General features: G+C 39.3%; 1 protein-coding gene across 3 annotated transcripts in view; it reads left to right on the top strand.

Moving 5' to 3' along the window:
* The first annotated feature begins 254 nt into the window (after positions 1-254).
* The window catches only part of LOC146458504 (noggin-like), a 28,570-nt gene continuing 11,866 nt past the window's right edge, over positions 255-16,958 (top strand). The window contains exon 1 of one of the 3 annotated variants that reach the window (XM_085091010.1): positions 255-452. The gene's annotated coding sequence lies outside the window, so the exon portion shown is untranslated. Of the gene's footprint in view, positions 453-8,930; positions 8,954-14,404; positions 14,426-16,958 lie in introns of those variants that run through there. The other 2 variants (XM_085091007.1, XM_085091008.1) reach the window with 2 other exon arrangements.

The raw sequence follows: 16,958 nt of genomic DNA, 5'->3' as shown, positions 1-16,958 counted from the left end.
TATCGAGATAAACAATCGGTCGCCGCCCCTATCAAGGCAGTGCACGCCCTGGTAAACCCCTGTCCATGTGGGGCAACGCGAACGGCATTTATAACGGGGTCAAATACAGAAGTCCAATTAACACGGCTGGCAATACGACAAAGAATTCATTCTCGTCCAAATGGAATTTACAGTGTAAAACAGTAAAGAAGCTCTTGAGATCAATATTCTGAGGAATGTCTAATCGGGAGTATTATCGATAATCTGCGCGATCCTGCGTGGTACGTGCGCTGAGGCGTCCATAGTTCATACCTTTTGTCATATTACGGTCATGAATCCGACAGCGGGGATCAGACGTAGAAAGCGTTCAGAGTGGTTCGTAACCTCCAGAGGAGCTGCAAATTGAGGGAAACTTTAGATTGAGTGCGTCTGCTTTGAAGAGGTCCAGACAGTGAGAAATATACTACACAAAGGTAAGCTGTAAATATTATAGCAGCGATTGGTTAGTTAACGCACGAGAGTCGGTCATGCACTTCAGTAACGGAAAGAGAAGAATCAGGCAACAAGTTGAAAGAGTTTTAAAACTAAAACAGAAGCAAAGTGTCTCTAGCGTTAAGTTCACTAAGAAGCCGGATGAGAGTGCTCATTAAAACAAGGAAGAACTTTTCATAATTGTTAAAATCAGGCTGCACAACTTAGTCTTGTCGAAGTGCGCATTAAATTGCGTGTCGGCCAATAAAAAGCTGGAAAAACTGAAAAGAAGTCTGGATAGTAAGCGGACATGCCGGACAACTTACATAAATTCTCTGATGTGATCATTCACGGTTTTCGTCACTGTCGAAATCGTGCAACATTGTGTAGGTTCCCGTGAGTGAAAAGAACATATTCTCACTTAACTTTGCTAGTTTTAATATCACGGGAAGTTTCGAAAACTCCTTGTTGAGTGTTAATGCAGTCAGGCTCCTCCGACTTCGCCATATAGACTTTTGTAAATTTTGTATCAACTTGTAGAGGACCGAGCCAGTTCATTTTATTCTTGTTTCTGACATGCGCTGCTTGACTTTGCACGAAACACCAGGTTTTCTTACTTTATAAATAACTTACTTAAAAGGAATTACGTTATCGGGAACTAAATCTTGGACCATTGACAGATGCGTAGTCCGGAAAACAGTCATTTTTCTTGGCTAACATCCACGTGCATTTTTCTCTTTCTTGATCTTTCTTTCTCCTTCTTTTTGCTTTGTTCGGAAATTTTCATGTGTACTTTAACAACAAAACAATGCAACAAACCTTTCTAAATTGGTAGATGAAGATGAAAACAAAAAAAAAAAAACAGAGAAAAAACATTTCACAACAAAAACAGATAAAGGTATCGTGTCTACGTAGCTCTCAAATCCTCTCCTTCTTAAATCACTCGGAAAAAGAATTTTCGCTTAATTTGGCTCATGACAATGTCATCTTCAGAGAACAGGATTTTACGGTTTTTATCACTTTTTTTTTGTTGTTTTTTCAGTAATTTTGTATTTTTTTTTTTGCCAACCAGAACAGGTCGTATAGATTTTACTTCACAACTATTTAAAAAAAAAAAGACGGACGGAACAAAGAAAACAAAAGATTGTTTTTAGTTAGTTTTCAGAATGTCTGCTGAAAAGCCTGTAGACAGCTACAAATACAAGAACATCTGACGCCCCTGTTTTACTAACAGAGAATTATGAATTAATCCTTTCTTTCTCAAGAGTAATGGCGCGAGCAGATTTCAGACTGGATGAATGAATTTTTTCCTCGAAAAATATTATGAAACGGAGAGCAGGAGAGGAAGATAGCGCTGAACTCATGGCTTTCATTTGAATGGTCATAGCTGAGGATTTCGCACACACTTTGAGTTTAATGCCACCCTATATGCACGCTAGGAATGGAAGTGAAACGGAAACAGTCTCATAATTGAATTAAAGTATTTTAATATGCTTGACTGAACTAAAAAGTCCGACCTGACAAACTATAAATAGGCAAAACGGAGAGTTGACAAGCAATCAGACTACTGAGAATGGCCATTCAGTCATGACTGTAGAACTTTGATGAACAAAACTAGTTTGTCCAACATTGCTAAAGCGTTTAGCATGTTAGATGATGATGGCGTGATGTTTTAAAATGGCGTTTAGCCGGTGGATGTAACAATACTGGAGTTTTTAATAGTCGGGGCTCAGAAGGAATACCAGCACGTTACGGGAAAGTACCATTCAGTAGTTTCCACTTGAAGTGTCACATTTGAGTATTTAATCCACGAAATTTATAAATTTATAAACATCCTTTAACCCTCTCACTCCCAAGAGTGCCATATGGCACAAGAAGTCATTACGCGCTCAATATTGGGTCAATCTGTGTAACATTTGGACACCAAACAGATCTTGGAGATATCTGCACAATGGAAGTATAAGATCTTACCCCCACCCCCCTCCTACATTAGACATGATTAACTACCCCTCCATTTATGGAACTTTTTCGTTTGACGTTCTTGAAATAAAGCATATATTCTAGTTTTAAGAATATCAATTTTCAAGGGAGACTATTAGCCGATTGTTCGGAAACGGAAGCACTTTATTAATTACCAATGCCGGATGTCACCACTAAAATTTTGTTTCGAAGAGAACATCATTGAATCTTGCATTTCGCATTTTCAGCTCACCCATTTGACGGCTCAGACGAAAGCTTGAGTTCCTAAATTTTTCTAAATGAATTTAAAAAAAGCCGAAGAACGGGAGAATATTTCGCAGATGAGTTCTCGGTACTTTTATTTTTTTACGCGGTGGTCCTTCCAAACATAGTTACCGGTTTCTACGAACTCGCGGCGCGGATGGAAGATTATCATGTCACGTGATCGATTTAAACCAATCACATTCGAAGAGCCTTAGCGGTTGACCTATAATGTGTGGTTTCCAGAGCCAATTATGTCCGGAAGGAAGAGCTATTGAGTGTATTAACTAAGGATCGACGACGACATTTAATAAGAAATATTTCAAAATCAGCTCATTTATCATTTATGCTAACTAGATTATATGCTATTCCATTATGATAAGTGCAATAGAGACTAATTAATATAATTAAACTGCAGCGGAAAAAGGCGATCTTTATACGCCCAGAGTAAATTAAAGCGAAAACATTGAACAAGCATGCCGCTTTGGTTATCCCCTCTTTTTAAAAAAATTTATTCTTGATCACAAGCTAGTTAATGAGAATTTTTTTTTTTTGCAAAAAAAGATCTTAAAATGGATTGAAATCCATTATTCAATGAACTGGGAAACTGAGACGTTTTGCCTGGTGCGTGGGAGTAAAGTCTGATAAGGTTGCAGTGATATGGCAAACTGACAGTTCTGTAAAGGTTCCTTCTTCAGGCTCACAGGAAATCGACTTTTGGCTAGAAACGGCTTCAACTGAATTACCGAGTTTGCTATGAATTCATATAGCTATATCTATAGGACTCCATTCCGCAGAATAATTGTCAAAAATCGGTGCCGCCAAAATTGGGGTGTACTCATCAATACACCGAGTACATGCGGAATGAGATCTTTAACTGGGGCACTGTTTTAAATGGGAAACCAGAAGATCAGTGTTCTCTTGATTGAGTGCCAAACACGCCTTGCTCTTATGCCCCAATAAGACTTCAGTTCCTAGGGAGTGATCAGGCACGGGTATCAATGGGCGCGTATGTTTTTGTCGTTAATATGTCAGTCAAGCGGGATGCCGCGGGTACGAACACTACCTCCAAAAGTTGTCTTATAGTGCAAGGGCTCTGGTCCGTACATGGTTCGCTGGGTGTAAAAACTTTCACACAATGCAGGCTCTGAATTAACATAAAGGTAAATAAGACAATAGCAGTTAAACAAATAGTTTCCGGCCTCTCGTTTTTTTTTTTTTTTTCCTCTCTCCCTTCACGGTTTTTTTTTTCCTTCTTCTTCTTCTTCATCTTCTTCTTCTTCTTCTTCTTCTTCTTCTTCTTCTTCTTCTTCTTCTTCTTCTTCTTCTTCTTCTTTTTCTTCTCTCCAGAAGCTATCTTTTAATCCTCGCGCTCGCTTGTAAGAAAATCTCTCCCGCACATGCAGGCTGAGGTCGAAACAATGTACTCGGGCACCAAATTTGACTCGGATACGGGTCTGCACACATTTTCAGTCGGTTGTGAGTAGCAAGACACTAAACCACGTTTACTTAACTTCACATCAAATTCTATTGGTTGGTTGTTCGTGATATCCCCATTAGGATTCCTAGAAATCAACAGAGAAAATGTAAACTCTCTGCCGAATGCACCGGGGCAAGGATATCGCAGTGGTGAGAGCACTCGCTTCCCACCAATGTCGCCCGGGTTCGATTCCTGGCGTTGACACCACTGATATGTGGGTTGAGTTTGTTGTTGGTTCCCGTCCTTGCTTCGAGGGTTTTTCTCCGCGATCTCCGGTTTTCAGTCCCTCCACAAAAACCAACATTACCAAATTCCAATTCGGCCTGAAACGCACAGTCACCTTTGAACAAGTTTCTAGAGAGCTCTCTGGTACTCCGTGGATAAACAAATTACTTTTACGTTCTTTTTTACGCCTAGTTTACGTTTTGCCGACCGCCATTAAAAGGTAGGTACTAAGTCGTTTCACGCTGTTACTTTTTTTTGTTTTCTCGGTTTGTTTTTATTTGTATTGGGCATGTGTACAATGCTGGCCAAGGATCATGCTTAACCCGAAAATCATTTACAAGAGCCGGATGCTTGTATGTTATTTTTGGCAGGCTTTGGTGGACTGGTGGATGAAGATAAAACTAGTGAATAAACAAGAGACCATCAAAGTATGTTCGCAAATGAGGGTGTGCTCGATTGATCCTATTCCGGAAAAGGAATACAATCAATGAAGACAAGAAATCTCTCGTAAGAGGTTTATGGAGTTGCTGAAGTGCACAAATAGCCCTAAAATTATCATGTGTCTGCAAACGTTTGCAAAAATATCTTCCCAAATTTACGTAAAGAAGAAATCTAACAACTATTCCGCTTATTCTTATTCCGGATTACGGTCAATCGAACACAACCTTAAGCAGCTGCGAAACGAAAGCCTGAAAAAAAATTCAGGCTTGAACGCTCAAAACTGATCTTTTAAGGGTGCGTTTTCGCTACTCAGGCTTAAGTTCCGTGCATAACTGTAGAGGTCTCTCATTTATTCTTTCTTTAATCCGCAGTTCAAACATATGTTTCATATATTCCACTTCCAAGATATAAAACTACTTACATAACTGAGAATGATATATTAATCAGTAAATGACACAGCATACTCGGAAAAAATCGGCGTGCTCCTATCAGGAGTCGAACCTAAGACCTTCCGATTACTAGATCGGATGCTCTACCACTGAGCTACAGGAGACTCGTGGGGGCTAAAGCCATTAAACTAGGTTCATTAAACTAGGTCCATTAAACTAGGTTCATCCTGCATACTGCTAGGACTGTTCATACGGAAAACTTTTATCTTTCGATTATAACAAAATTCATTCAAGCTTTCATCTGGCTACGATCATTTGTAAAATCGTCGCTCCCGTTTCACAAGATTGTCGAGTGATTTTAGAGAATACTACACACGTAGCCCCGTAAAGGATTCCCAAAAACATCACATAAGGTCTCACGTGATTGGCTTGCAACCCTTTTGGAAAACAATAGAACAAACAACAGAATAATACCCCCAACCCTAAAAACAATAGCAGCTGATGTGGAAGGTATCGATTTCTTTCTTTATTATTTGTTGTTTATACAAACCTTATATTTTCCTAAGTACTGTAACTGAATGGAATCTAAAATCTTCATGAGAAAGTATGTGCTTTAAATCGCTTTATGTTCTTCCAAACCGTTTGTAGATGAGACGTTACTAAATATCATACAATCTGCTGATTTTTCGGATTTACAGGAATGTAAATGTATATCAACACACTTCTTCATTGCCACGCACGTACATCTTTTCTTCTCCTCACTCTCTTCACAGCTCTAAAAATTCTCAGCTTAGTTATACGTAGAGGTAATATGGCCGAAACAGGTGATAGGGAAGGGTGTAGATGCTCTCCGCTACGGGTCGCTGGAGAGGGCATCTTGTTAAGGGGCGGGGTGAAGCGGGAGTAACAGCAACGTCATCAGTTAAATTTGGATTGAGTGATCGGTTTATTCTCGATGAAGTTATTAGCCCAACTCGAGGCATTTTCTGACAACATCCCAATGTTGAAATTTCAGCTTCGTAAACAAACAAAGAGGATTTTATAGGCAAGCCACACTTGTGTTTAATTCGATTTCGAAAATAGCCTTTACATAAAGCGCAAGCTGACTGGTTGAAATCCTTGTTTCTTCGTATATAACTACAGAAATATGATACAGTTTCCATGGCTTATTGACCGCACCTTGCAATTGTCCGTTGTTCTGTAGATTCTACATAGAACCACTCTTTGAGGTTTTGGTAATACACTCAACATAACTGTGAAAGAACTCGTTAACGAGGAAAAACTGTTTTCTATTTTTAACCAGTAAAGGGCTAACTCAATTACAGTAGAAGAACCTAACCTGAAATTGGAAAATCCCACGACCTGGAAAGTAGCGAACAACACAATGAAATTTAAAACTAGAGGACTCTGTTGATCCGTGAACAGCTTAATGTTTACATGTTTTAAAGGACTGAAAATAAACCCATAAGTTTTAAATATCTAAGAAAAAAGGATCATAAATTTAAATACTCAAGGACCTCGCTGATCCGTCAGTGATCAAAAGCTTAGTTTTGAGTGAAGATTGTTTGTATTACATCTGCTGAAGCGATAAGCGGAGTCAAATTCCACTGATAAAATTTTTTTTTTCTTTTCATTTCACCTTTCTCAAATTAATTAGCTGGGGCTATCGATGTTATCGACTGTCAATTGGTATTGTTAACATTAATTCAGGAAACTTTAGAGGGTTTTGTAAAAACATCTAATTGCCAACCTCTTGCCAGTTCATGACTGTAAGTTGCAACCCGCATTGGCGATCATCTTTTTCATCAGTGGTTTCTTCGAGAAAACGTCCTTAAATTACGTAACAAATTTAAGGCAGAATCACCCATTGCAGTGCTGTTGACTCGATTTCTCTCCGTGTTAACTTAATGCTGGCTATTCTTATGAACCTACACACACACACATGAATATCCCAGTGTATCCGTTCCGGTAAGGATGTTGTGCATAGGATTTATCAAATGCTAGAGTTAAAAAAACAGACAAGTAGACTGTTTATGGAAATTTAAGTTACATTATCGCCGAGAGCAGATCGCTACAAGATATACTGTTAAGTCCAGGGCTTATGACACGTTTTTCCGCTGTTTCACATCAACTAGAGCAGGAGCGAATCAGATAAAAGTATAGGGGCAGATTTTAGGTCTTCATGTTACTGCTACGGCTTCAACTTCTAACTCTGCAGGCTACTGATATTACTGTTAATTGTTCTAATTTTTTTAAGGGTGAAAGGGTTACCCATTCCACTCCCAAACTTAAGGGGAAGTATCATGGGGTTTTTGACCTCTTTTGTTAAAAATGGTGAAATAAGACCTTCACTTTGCTCCAAAATAATTCTAGAACAACGAGAGGAGAGAAATCAACTCAATTCTTGACAGGAACAACACGTATCCCGGCTGTTCTAGTTCATTTTGGAAGCAAATTTAAGCGAGAACTTGAAAAACATTAGCCTAGCATTTTTCAAGCTTCAATCCATACCGGCCGACTCTGTCTCTAGCCAGAGGCACTAATCGACAGTTTTATTGCACTGGGGGGTTAATTTATAACAAAACTAGACAATAATTTTTTGTTTCTGTTGTCAGACAAACCTTTCTGGGTTTTGAAATGACATCAAATTTTCGTGATACTTCCCCGGGAAATTATCTGGATGATATTCGAGGCTCACTGTGTGATCATGGCATTCAATTCAAATACTGTTATTCCAGTGTTTTGTAGCCTTTTTCCATTTGAGATTTGCGGGAATTTTATAGAACAGTTTATTTTGAACCTCCTACTGAGGAGTGAAAGGGCTTTCTCCATTTTTCCAGTGCATTCCTGAGTGTAAACCTGTGAACAATATTAGAGCTGGGATGAAAATGTTGCGGTTGAGGCGCATGTATTTGATATAATTTCATAACCATCACACAGCTGGTCCGGCTTAGAAACATTCGATTCTGCTCACAGCGGCTTGCTTCCGAGGTTAGGAGGGTTTTGGCCAACAGTTTTGACGATCAACTAGTACCCTCAAAGTCAGCAAACTGATCTCGTTTTCTTGAGTGTGGCTTAAGACAGGAATTAACATGGGATCTGTAGCCCTGATGTTTACAAATTCTATTAAAAAGAAAAACCTCCTAATGATGGAAATTTGAAACTGAAATCAGAATTAGTCCTCCAAAGACGCATAAGCATGTTTAACATGAATCCCTATTAGTCTCATTTGGAGAGTTCTCCTTCCCCCGCATCTCATGCCCTCGACGAATGGAAGCCAAATTTTATATTCTGAAACCTTGAGACTCATTGCTCTTGAATTCGACCCATAAAAAAGTAAAGCCCACTTTTCGATGGAAAGAGGAATTCTCGGAGGTTTGCACATCACAACACTTGATGATTTGAATTGGTGAAATGAATGTAAATAGTGCGTTTGGAGGTCTTGACATACGGAAGGTTTGAGTTCTAATTCATAGCAGTATTAAGTGAGTAAGCAGTTAAGATAAAACAGGTGGGAGACGGAAATACTGCGAAATTAATTAAATCCCCTTCTGACAGTACTTAGTTTAGCCGACGTTTGCGAAAGGGGGGTCAAAAAACAGCTGAAGCATCTGTAACCAATTTTAAACCTTCGCATTTAAGAGCTTCTAACTACAGCGAAGTACCACGCAGAGTTGATGCTGAAGAGCTATACAGTACTGAGAAGGATAGAATCAAACGCTCTCGAAAAAGATATCGCGCCTCGCAGGTAAGCGTTTTTATTGCTTCCATGTATAGATCCAGTAGCCTATCGTATTAGAAACGAGGTATCTTTGAAAGAACTGGACGCCGAGTTAACGAATTCCTCGCCAAACTAAGATGGAATCATTGTTATTCAAGGCTTGCTAGAACCCCCAATGTTTTGAAAATGGCTTGCCTTTTAATCACTATATGAGGGTCGAGAGAATGCTGGCTTACCTAATTAACATGCTTTTTGACAGACAAACAACCATTATGAGAGGAACTTGCTAACTTACTCGGAAGTGATTGAACGTAATTTTAGGTATGCCACATGAAGAATCTTGTGCTTGTCTGATTACGAAATTCTCTGGTGCGTGTTTAGAATTAGAAAGAGGGAGAGAGAGAAAACTGGTTTTCTATTAAACTAGCTTTATTGTATTGTACGTACAAGTGATGTTTAATTGTAGGTTTGCTAACGCAATTTGTATTGTATAAGAAGTGATTTTATGGATGGGATTTGCGTTTGTTTTTCACATTACGCTGTCAATAGGTATAAGCACATCATAATCACGTTGACGTCATATTGTACTTTGTAGTATTCGAAAACCAGGCTTTTTTTGAACCCTTCAGTTGGAAATATGCATGCAAAACCCGAATGCAAAGCAGCTGGCATATTTTCCGCGTATGGTAATTCAGTTTACACAGCTTCGAGAAAGTAATAAGAAAAGTTCTTTTGACGATTGTTTTGAGAGATTTATTTGTAAAGGCTCGTTCTCTTCGATGTGTGAAAACAGGATTCGAAGTAACTACCTTTAGCAAACAATTTGTTTTCACTTGCATGATGTGGAGGGAGTAATTAAGGTATAATTTATCATCAGGTCGAAGTTCTTGAAAATCCGGAAGAATTTACAGATCATCAAGTCAGCTAAGCCATTTATCACGCAAGCAATACGCTGTTTTCAATTTAGATAGGAAATGCCATTTTCCTTTGGCGAGTCAGCTTTGCATCTTGAATCGCCAACCTAACCGATGAATCGACTGGCCTTAAATTAAGGTGTTCACTTGCCAGGTACGGTACGAGTCCCGGTGTTCTAACATTCTGGATGACTAAGGATTCGAAATAGTTACTTTAACATTATTTGAAAATCTCTAAGAATGCAAACAATTAGCACGTTTCTGCTCAACGAATTGAGGTGAAGAAAGATGGCGCTGTTTATTTTTATCCCTTTAGTGTGCGTGGTTCAATATTCGACGATAAGTTTCTAATCTGCAGATTTGCTATAGCGCATGTTCGAAGTAACTTTGCTAGGGCGTGCTATTTGCAAGTCCATGTCAGTTGTAGCAGTACTTACCAATCTATCTTTTTCAGAGTTACTCCAAAACTCTTTTGCCTGCTTTGTCTGGCAGTCAAATCGCTCAGTGATAAAATAGGTTTTGTTCTCAATAAGCCGGAATTCTTTCAGGTTATCGGGAAATCTCTGTTATCAGCCCCTCGGTGTGATCTTCATCCCCACTTGTGTGTTAATTCGCTTTAATAATCTTAAACAAGAACTGAGGCTTCTTCATGTCTCTTATACTTCTTATACTTATCAGCTTTCACAGTAACCTGCTCGCAAACAAAGTTTCTAAATAAGAAATAACTTATAACAGTAATGAAAAAGGATTATAGCTTGAAAGCTTTTTGTGACAACCCATCCTTCTTCAAAAGAAAGACACGCGAAGAAAACTTCCCCGCGGTTTCCAACATTTAGTGTGGCAAAGTTCCATAGTAAACAGATTAGAGTCAATATCAGAAAAAAACGTCTTCCATCAATTAACAACCTGAGATGACGTCAGGCCACGCGCAGTCTTAATTTATTTTGTTATCAGTGGCTTTCAGTTGAAGAGATTAACTACTGAACTGGAGGCTTGATATTCTGCATGCTAAATGAAAGGCCAGGATCTGTCTATATGTTGTTTAGGTCCATCGTGATCAATATTCTCTCTCTGTAATATTTTTACTCGTGCCGGTGCGGCAAAGAGTCAACTTTTCGGGTCCGTTTTTCCTGTTCTTGCTTTCGCGATCTTTTGTGCATGGATGCGTTAGATCTGGGCGAGGTGATGCACGCTTTCAACAACGTGCCGTGCAATGTCGCCGTTGTTTTGCAAGAAGAATTACGGCACGAGTATAGGTTACACATAGCTTCTTGTCTAAACGACATTTGGGTGTGGTATAATTTAAGGACAGTGCCCCCCTTTTGCTATTGCGCATACATACTGCGCATTTTAGGATGGCCCGAGAAACTCGTGACTCAAGCTAAAGTATTTTTGTGCGGTTTATGACTATGCCTGAAAAGGAAATCTCGGCAAGGGTTGTTGAAATACAAAAAGAAACTTAGGGTTAACACAGCACTACACAGCATTTACGTCCACCAAAAATGGTTCTATAGTGAATAAATGTTTAAAGGGGGCTAGGTGTTTTAGCGCGGACGGTGAAAATAGAGCTATTTGTGCACGGTTCCCCACCGTGCTTTTTACCGTTTCTGGAAGTGATGGAGCATTAAATAATGTGGACGGATAGTGTAGACGGAAAACATTTGATGTGCGTCCGGGGCAAAACCACTGTTTTCAATTTGATGGAGATTATTGTGGACGGAGCCTGAGGCAACTGGCCATAATAAGTTTCAAGTTTATTCGAAGAGGACCCACCTTGTCTAGCGAAGGGGGGCGGGGGGTATCGAAGACACCCCCTTTCTCATGAACATGACAAACAAAATTTTAACGTATCTTGCCACAGGGTCAGTCTCAAACATACCCTGAAGAAGAAAGGCCGTGCCTTTCGAAATATTGGAAAATATACTTCCCTGACCGTGAAATCAGCCTTGCTCTTTTTTTAGATTATTTGCTTTACAATTTTTTTGCTGATTAGATCCTTCACTACAGGATCCGGTACTTTTATTTTGTCACGGTGGTCCTTGCAAACACAGTTTATCACTGGTTTTTACTGAGAAGTTTTATTGGCTTTAAAATTTGCGTTGAAAGAGAAATATTCTGCTAGCAAGGTCATCATTGCTAGGTAAACAAGAAAAGTGAGGATTGAATCTTATTGTAAATTTTAGAGGGGTGGCTATGCATTGTAAAGACACCATCTATTGAGGTTGAGGAAGTGGGGTGCAGGCAGAGACCACCATCTATTTTGTGGCTTGGATGGTCCTGTTCGAGACAGTATACTGAGGTTTGACCAAGAGAGGATTCATCCTCTCATGTACTGACCACTTCGACAACGTTCAGTTCTTCTTTTAAACTGTTTTAAAGTCAAACAAATAGACCTATGAAATGTGTAATTTATATTTTGACCCATGCTTTCAACTTAGCGAATAGTTTTTAAATTTGAAGTGATTACTACGGACCAAACCACCTCCAGTTTTATCTATAACCTGTAGCTCAGAGGCGGAATCCAGACCTTCAGGTAAATAGTTGGCCCGCTCTCGAACGCTCGACTTGCTACTCATTCTTCGTGAGACAAAATATCTAAATTTTAGTCTAAAAATAGGGGTCTCCGGGCCCCTCCCTAGATCCGCTATTGTAGTTTTACCTCTCAATCAGTTTAGTCCCGCTGATCTAGGATCGTGTTACGCAGCTACTCTATGACTACTTTTGACATATGTCTCAGTCAACGTTGTTGGAAGGACCAACGACCAACCTAAAAAGCTTGCAACCAGATTGGACTAATATCTTCTTTACCCTCTAACTTTCAATACGTATTCAACAAGACAACTAGGGAGAATTTAAAGGTATGATCACCAGTCACTTAGCCTGTGGCATATGGGTACCAAATAGATGCTATAAGTTTCATAAAATCTTTGTTGGACATTTTCCTTTACAAAGAGTCGAGCATTTCCTTGGAGAAGCGGGTTCATTCCCCCTCTCCGATCACCTGATGGATTATTGTTTCTCAGGAGTTTTCCCTATTTTTCGGCCACATCCATTTTGTATGGCGAATCGGTAAACTCCCTTGCCAGTGAGGTTTTTCAAAAAGTTATTATTATTATTATTATTGTTGTTATTATTATTATTATTGTTGTTATTATTATTATTATTATTATTATTATTATTATTATTATTATGATGTACAACATGGCGTTTCTAAAAGTTGCTGAGCAGTACTTTCCTGTTTATCGACCTTTATCATGCTGTGTAAGGCAGTCATGTCTTGCTTTTGGTTCTATAAAGGAAATCCTTATTTTAGGGTATGACAGAGCGGGATAACGTGTTTAAAACATGTTATCCCGCTCTCGCAAGAATGTTTCTTTGCGATGTAGGTTCGTGTTCGGTTTGTTCATTGGGCACCATTAACTTTGAGTTAGACGAGAAAAGCATGCATGCAAGTTTGAAAGATTTACTCGCCACTAAGGCAAACTTTAGGCCAGCTATCTTCAGCATTTATTATTTACAATTCACTTAGAGGTACATAGTGCTCTTGGATAGCCGGTTGTGATGGCGAGCGGTGGCTGCAATATATGTTCAACGAAGGCCGAAACTAAGAAAAAGTTGTATAAGGCCTGTTCCAAACGTCGTGCTACGTCGTGCTAAATCAATTTCAGTGACCCGGCAGTGGCACGGCAGTGGTTTCAAACGTCGAATTTAATTCAGTTGCACCAAATTCTAAAACATAGAAATGCGTAGAACGAGCAAATTAACCCAAAATACATTAAAATAATTTATGAATTTAGTTCGGCACGGCAATAGCATGCCGTCCAAGTCGCGCTACTGCCGTGCTACTGCCTTGCTAAATAGTCGTGCCGCACTTACGGTAATTCAGCCTGCCGAACTGAATGGTTTCAAACGTCGTGCTACTGCCGTGTTTAAGTCGAATCAAATTCTTGAATTTAATTCGGCACGGCAGTAGCGCGACGTTTGGAACAGGCCTTACTTCGGTTTTTATTGAAGAGTAACTGAAACCACGGCACGGGCTAATTTCCCCGAATAAGACGGTTTCTCGGATTTTGCTCTATCCAGACTCTGATTTTAATAAACAAGCCGGATAGCACCGGCTGCATTGATTTTCTTGTTGTCATTGGATTGGAAGTTGTCCAACTTGCCCAATTCTGTCGACTTGATACGACCCGAAAAAGCCATCTTTCGACTTTACTACAAAAGCCTCTAAAATAGATTTCACATGCCGAAGTTCAGTAGGTTGCATTTGTCAGGAAAATTGAAAATGGAATTGAGATTTTCAATAATCAATTTAAGTCGCAAATTTCGGTAAATTTTAGCTCAGTTGTTCCAACGTTTCCGATCATTATACGAAATTTTCCTATGCTTTCCGAAGACTGCCGAATGGTTCCCGAAAATTCCCGAAGGTCATTGGAGCATTTCCGACATCTTGAGGAATTTCCCGAAGATTGTCAAAAGACTTCCGAAGATTCCTGGGCAACGTCCCAAGGTGCTTCGACATTACTACACATATATTTGAAGCTTAGAGGGTGTTCTTTCAGTGGGACTATACAAGGAATAGACGGTATTTATGTTTGTTTGGTACCTATTTTATTTTCGGAATCAGCACTGGGAATAGTATTCCGTTTATTTTGGCCCTTGTGATAACAAAGAACCTGAAGAGAGGATGATCCTCTCTTACAATAAACGGAATACAGTTTACTCAGAATAAGAGGGATTGCATTCTTTTGGGAACTGTTTTTCTGTCTATTCTCTCATTCCTGAACCGGAATAAGAATAGCCAGAGAATATGCCCTCAGTTTAATTTTAAATTTCCCGTTCATCGGCTCTGCAATTATACTATGAGGGATGGCAGGAAATTACCGTGAATACAACTAGTGGGATATGTATAGAATATCCAAAGTTCCAAAGCGTTGTATGCCTATATGTCTGTATTCTTCATGGCATACAATTGATAGAGAAAAAACCTCTCCCTGTTTTGTTTTAAGGGACCGTATTTTTTGATGAGTTAGCGGCACGACGCAAGTTTAAAAAATCACGTGGAATCCATATCAGGCCAGCCTAATTTAGTAGTTTCACAAGTTATATATATTTTTTGTTTACACATTGCCGGGATCACCATTCTTAAAGATTCATTAGGGGTCATTAGGGCCTCACGTACTTCTTTAAACTAAACAGATTGAGTAGCCAAAGCCCGACCTTCTTGTTTCGGCTTTTAAAGCCGAACACTTAGTGTGCCAGCCATATGTTCTAATGGTGCCACAAGCCGTTGTTTTTTTCTCAAGTAGTCGGCACCTAAATGAAGAAACCTTATTCCTATTCATTATGCACTCTCTCGGGTTCCAAGACAAACAGAGATTCAATATTCTCGGCTACTTAACAGAAAAATGAGATATGTCTGGATATGGCCTTGATACTGATAGAAACCGTAGGAAATGTATAAATTAGGCAGTTCATACTCGGGTCTGAACACAAATCATTGGAAACCACGTGTGTAAGTCTTGTAATAACTGATGTTTGCGGACCAGATACAGGGGCATGTTGTTGAGAATGTTGTCTCCTGTATTCTCAAGCCATTTTATGGCCTTTTTAAGGCAATATGCGTGAGCCAACACAGTTTAATCTGTTCGGAATCTCTTTAAGTCCTTGAGCTGAAAATTAAAACGCGGCGGCAGAAAACTAAGCAGCGGAGTTCAGTCAATGATGATAGCTGACCTTTTTTTTTTTTATCAATACGGTAAACAACAAATTCGTGCCTCCTCCGAAAACAAAAGGGGGTAGCTTTTGAGTGTTTGAGGTGACATTTCGCTAACGAAAATGCTAGTTTTATTTTCACACTTAAATATGAATGTTTGAAGCGGGCAATGCCCCCCAGCAGATATTTTTCCGAGGCGAATCGTTAAGTGCTCTTATTGACAAACGTTCTTCAACATTAGATGAGAGATCACTAATCACCTTGGCCTTACCTGTACGTGCCTGATGCCTAAATGATAGTTTACTGTACCAAAAAAACCCATGTTTAAGTGACCTAAAGCTATCACAAGTTGCATCTACGTTTGCAAAATTCAACAAATCATCACGAAACGTTCACCAAAAACTTCCTCCTTTTAGACCCAAGACTCTTAACGGCTTTGTGGTTCTTATTTCGGGCAAGTTGCCAAAAGTTAAGATTCGTCTCTTATCCTATCTTTTTCTTAGTCATCTGCCGATGTGTTGCCGCCAAATGTCCCAAGAGCGCGAATTATCACATATATTCTTATGTACCATTTCAGAGCATGAAACCGAAAATGTGTCTACTTTCTAAACAATCTTTTTAGCGATCATTAAACGAGGATAGGCGAGATGGATTGATGTTTTGTTAGAAAACAGTCTCGCAGATACACCGGCCAGACTTTACTGATAGCGAACTAAGCAAAGAACCGCTTTGTACAATGTACAATTAGCTACGCTGTTGTCATTGGATAACAAAGGCAACGAGCGAATGGAAGCGAAAGGAGGGCATAAAGCGGAAGCCGCCTTAATTGCTTTCACAAGCGCATAAGATTGAGACAAGGTAAAAAAAACACTGACTATCATCTTTTGGAAGGCATCGAGAAACAAAAAGCTCTTCATAAAAGACCTGCTCATCAGCTTTCATTTCAACGACCACGTATTGTTGCGGCCACACGTTTAACAGTATAGTAAAAAGTATCACAAGAAAATACAGCTCGGAAGAGTGAAACGGTCACTTTACGATTTCATTCCAAGTTCAAAATTGAGCACCGCCTCGTATCACTGATAACAAACACCAGCACAATAAAATAACGCTCATTTAGAATAGGTCCCATCTTTGAATGGTTACATTTTTAGAGGGATTTCACCGATTCACAATGATGCAAACGCTAAAAAGTTTGTTTTTGAAAGATATCGAAGATAAAAAAAAACTCTACATCAGAAACTTCTGCTTAGCAGCTTTCATTTCTGCCTATCATCACACTTTTTGTAGGGAGCGTCCTCACATCTCAAAGTATAGTAAACAGGGTCATGGCAGCAGACGTTTCAGTTGAATGGAATGGGGTTTTATCCACACAGACGTTCAAAATTGAGAACCAAGATGT

The sequence above is a fragment of the Pavona decussata genome, unplaced genomic scaffold (assembly GCF_977016875.1).
Source record: "Pavona decussata unplaced genomic scaffold, jaPavDecu1.1 SCAFFOLD_233, whole genome shotgun sequence".
In the NCBI taxonomy this organism is placed as follows: Eukaryota; Metazoa; Cnidaria; class Anthozoa; order Scleractinia; family Agariciidae; genus Pavona; species Pavona decussata.
This window is presented reverse-complemented; position numbering and strand designations above follow the sequence as displayed.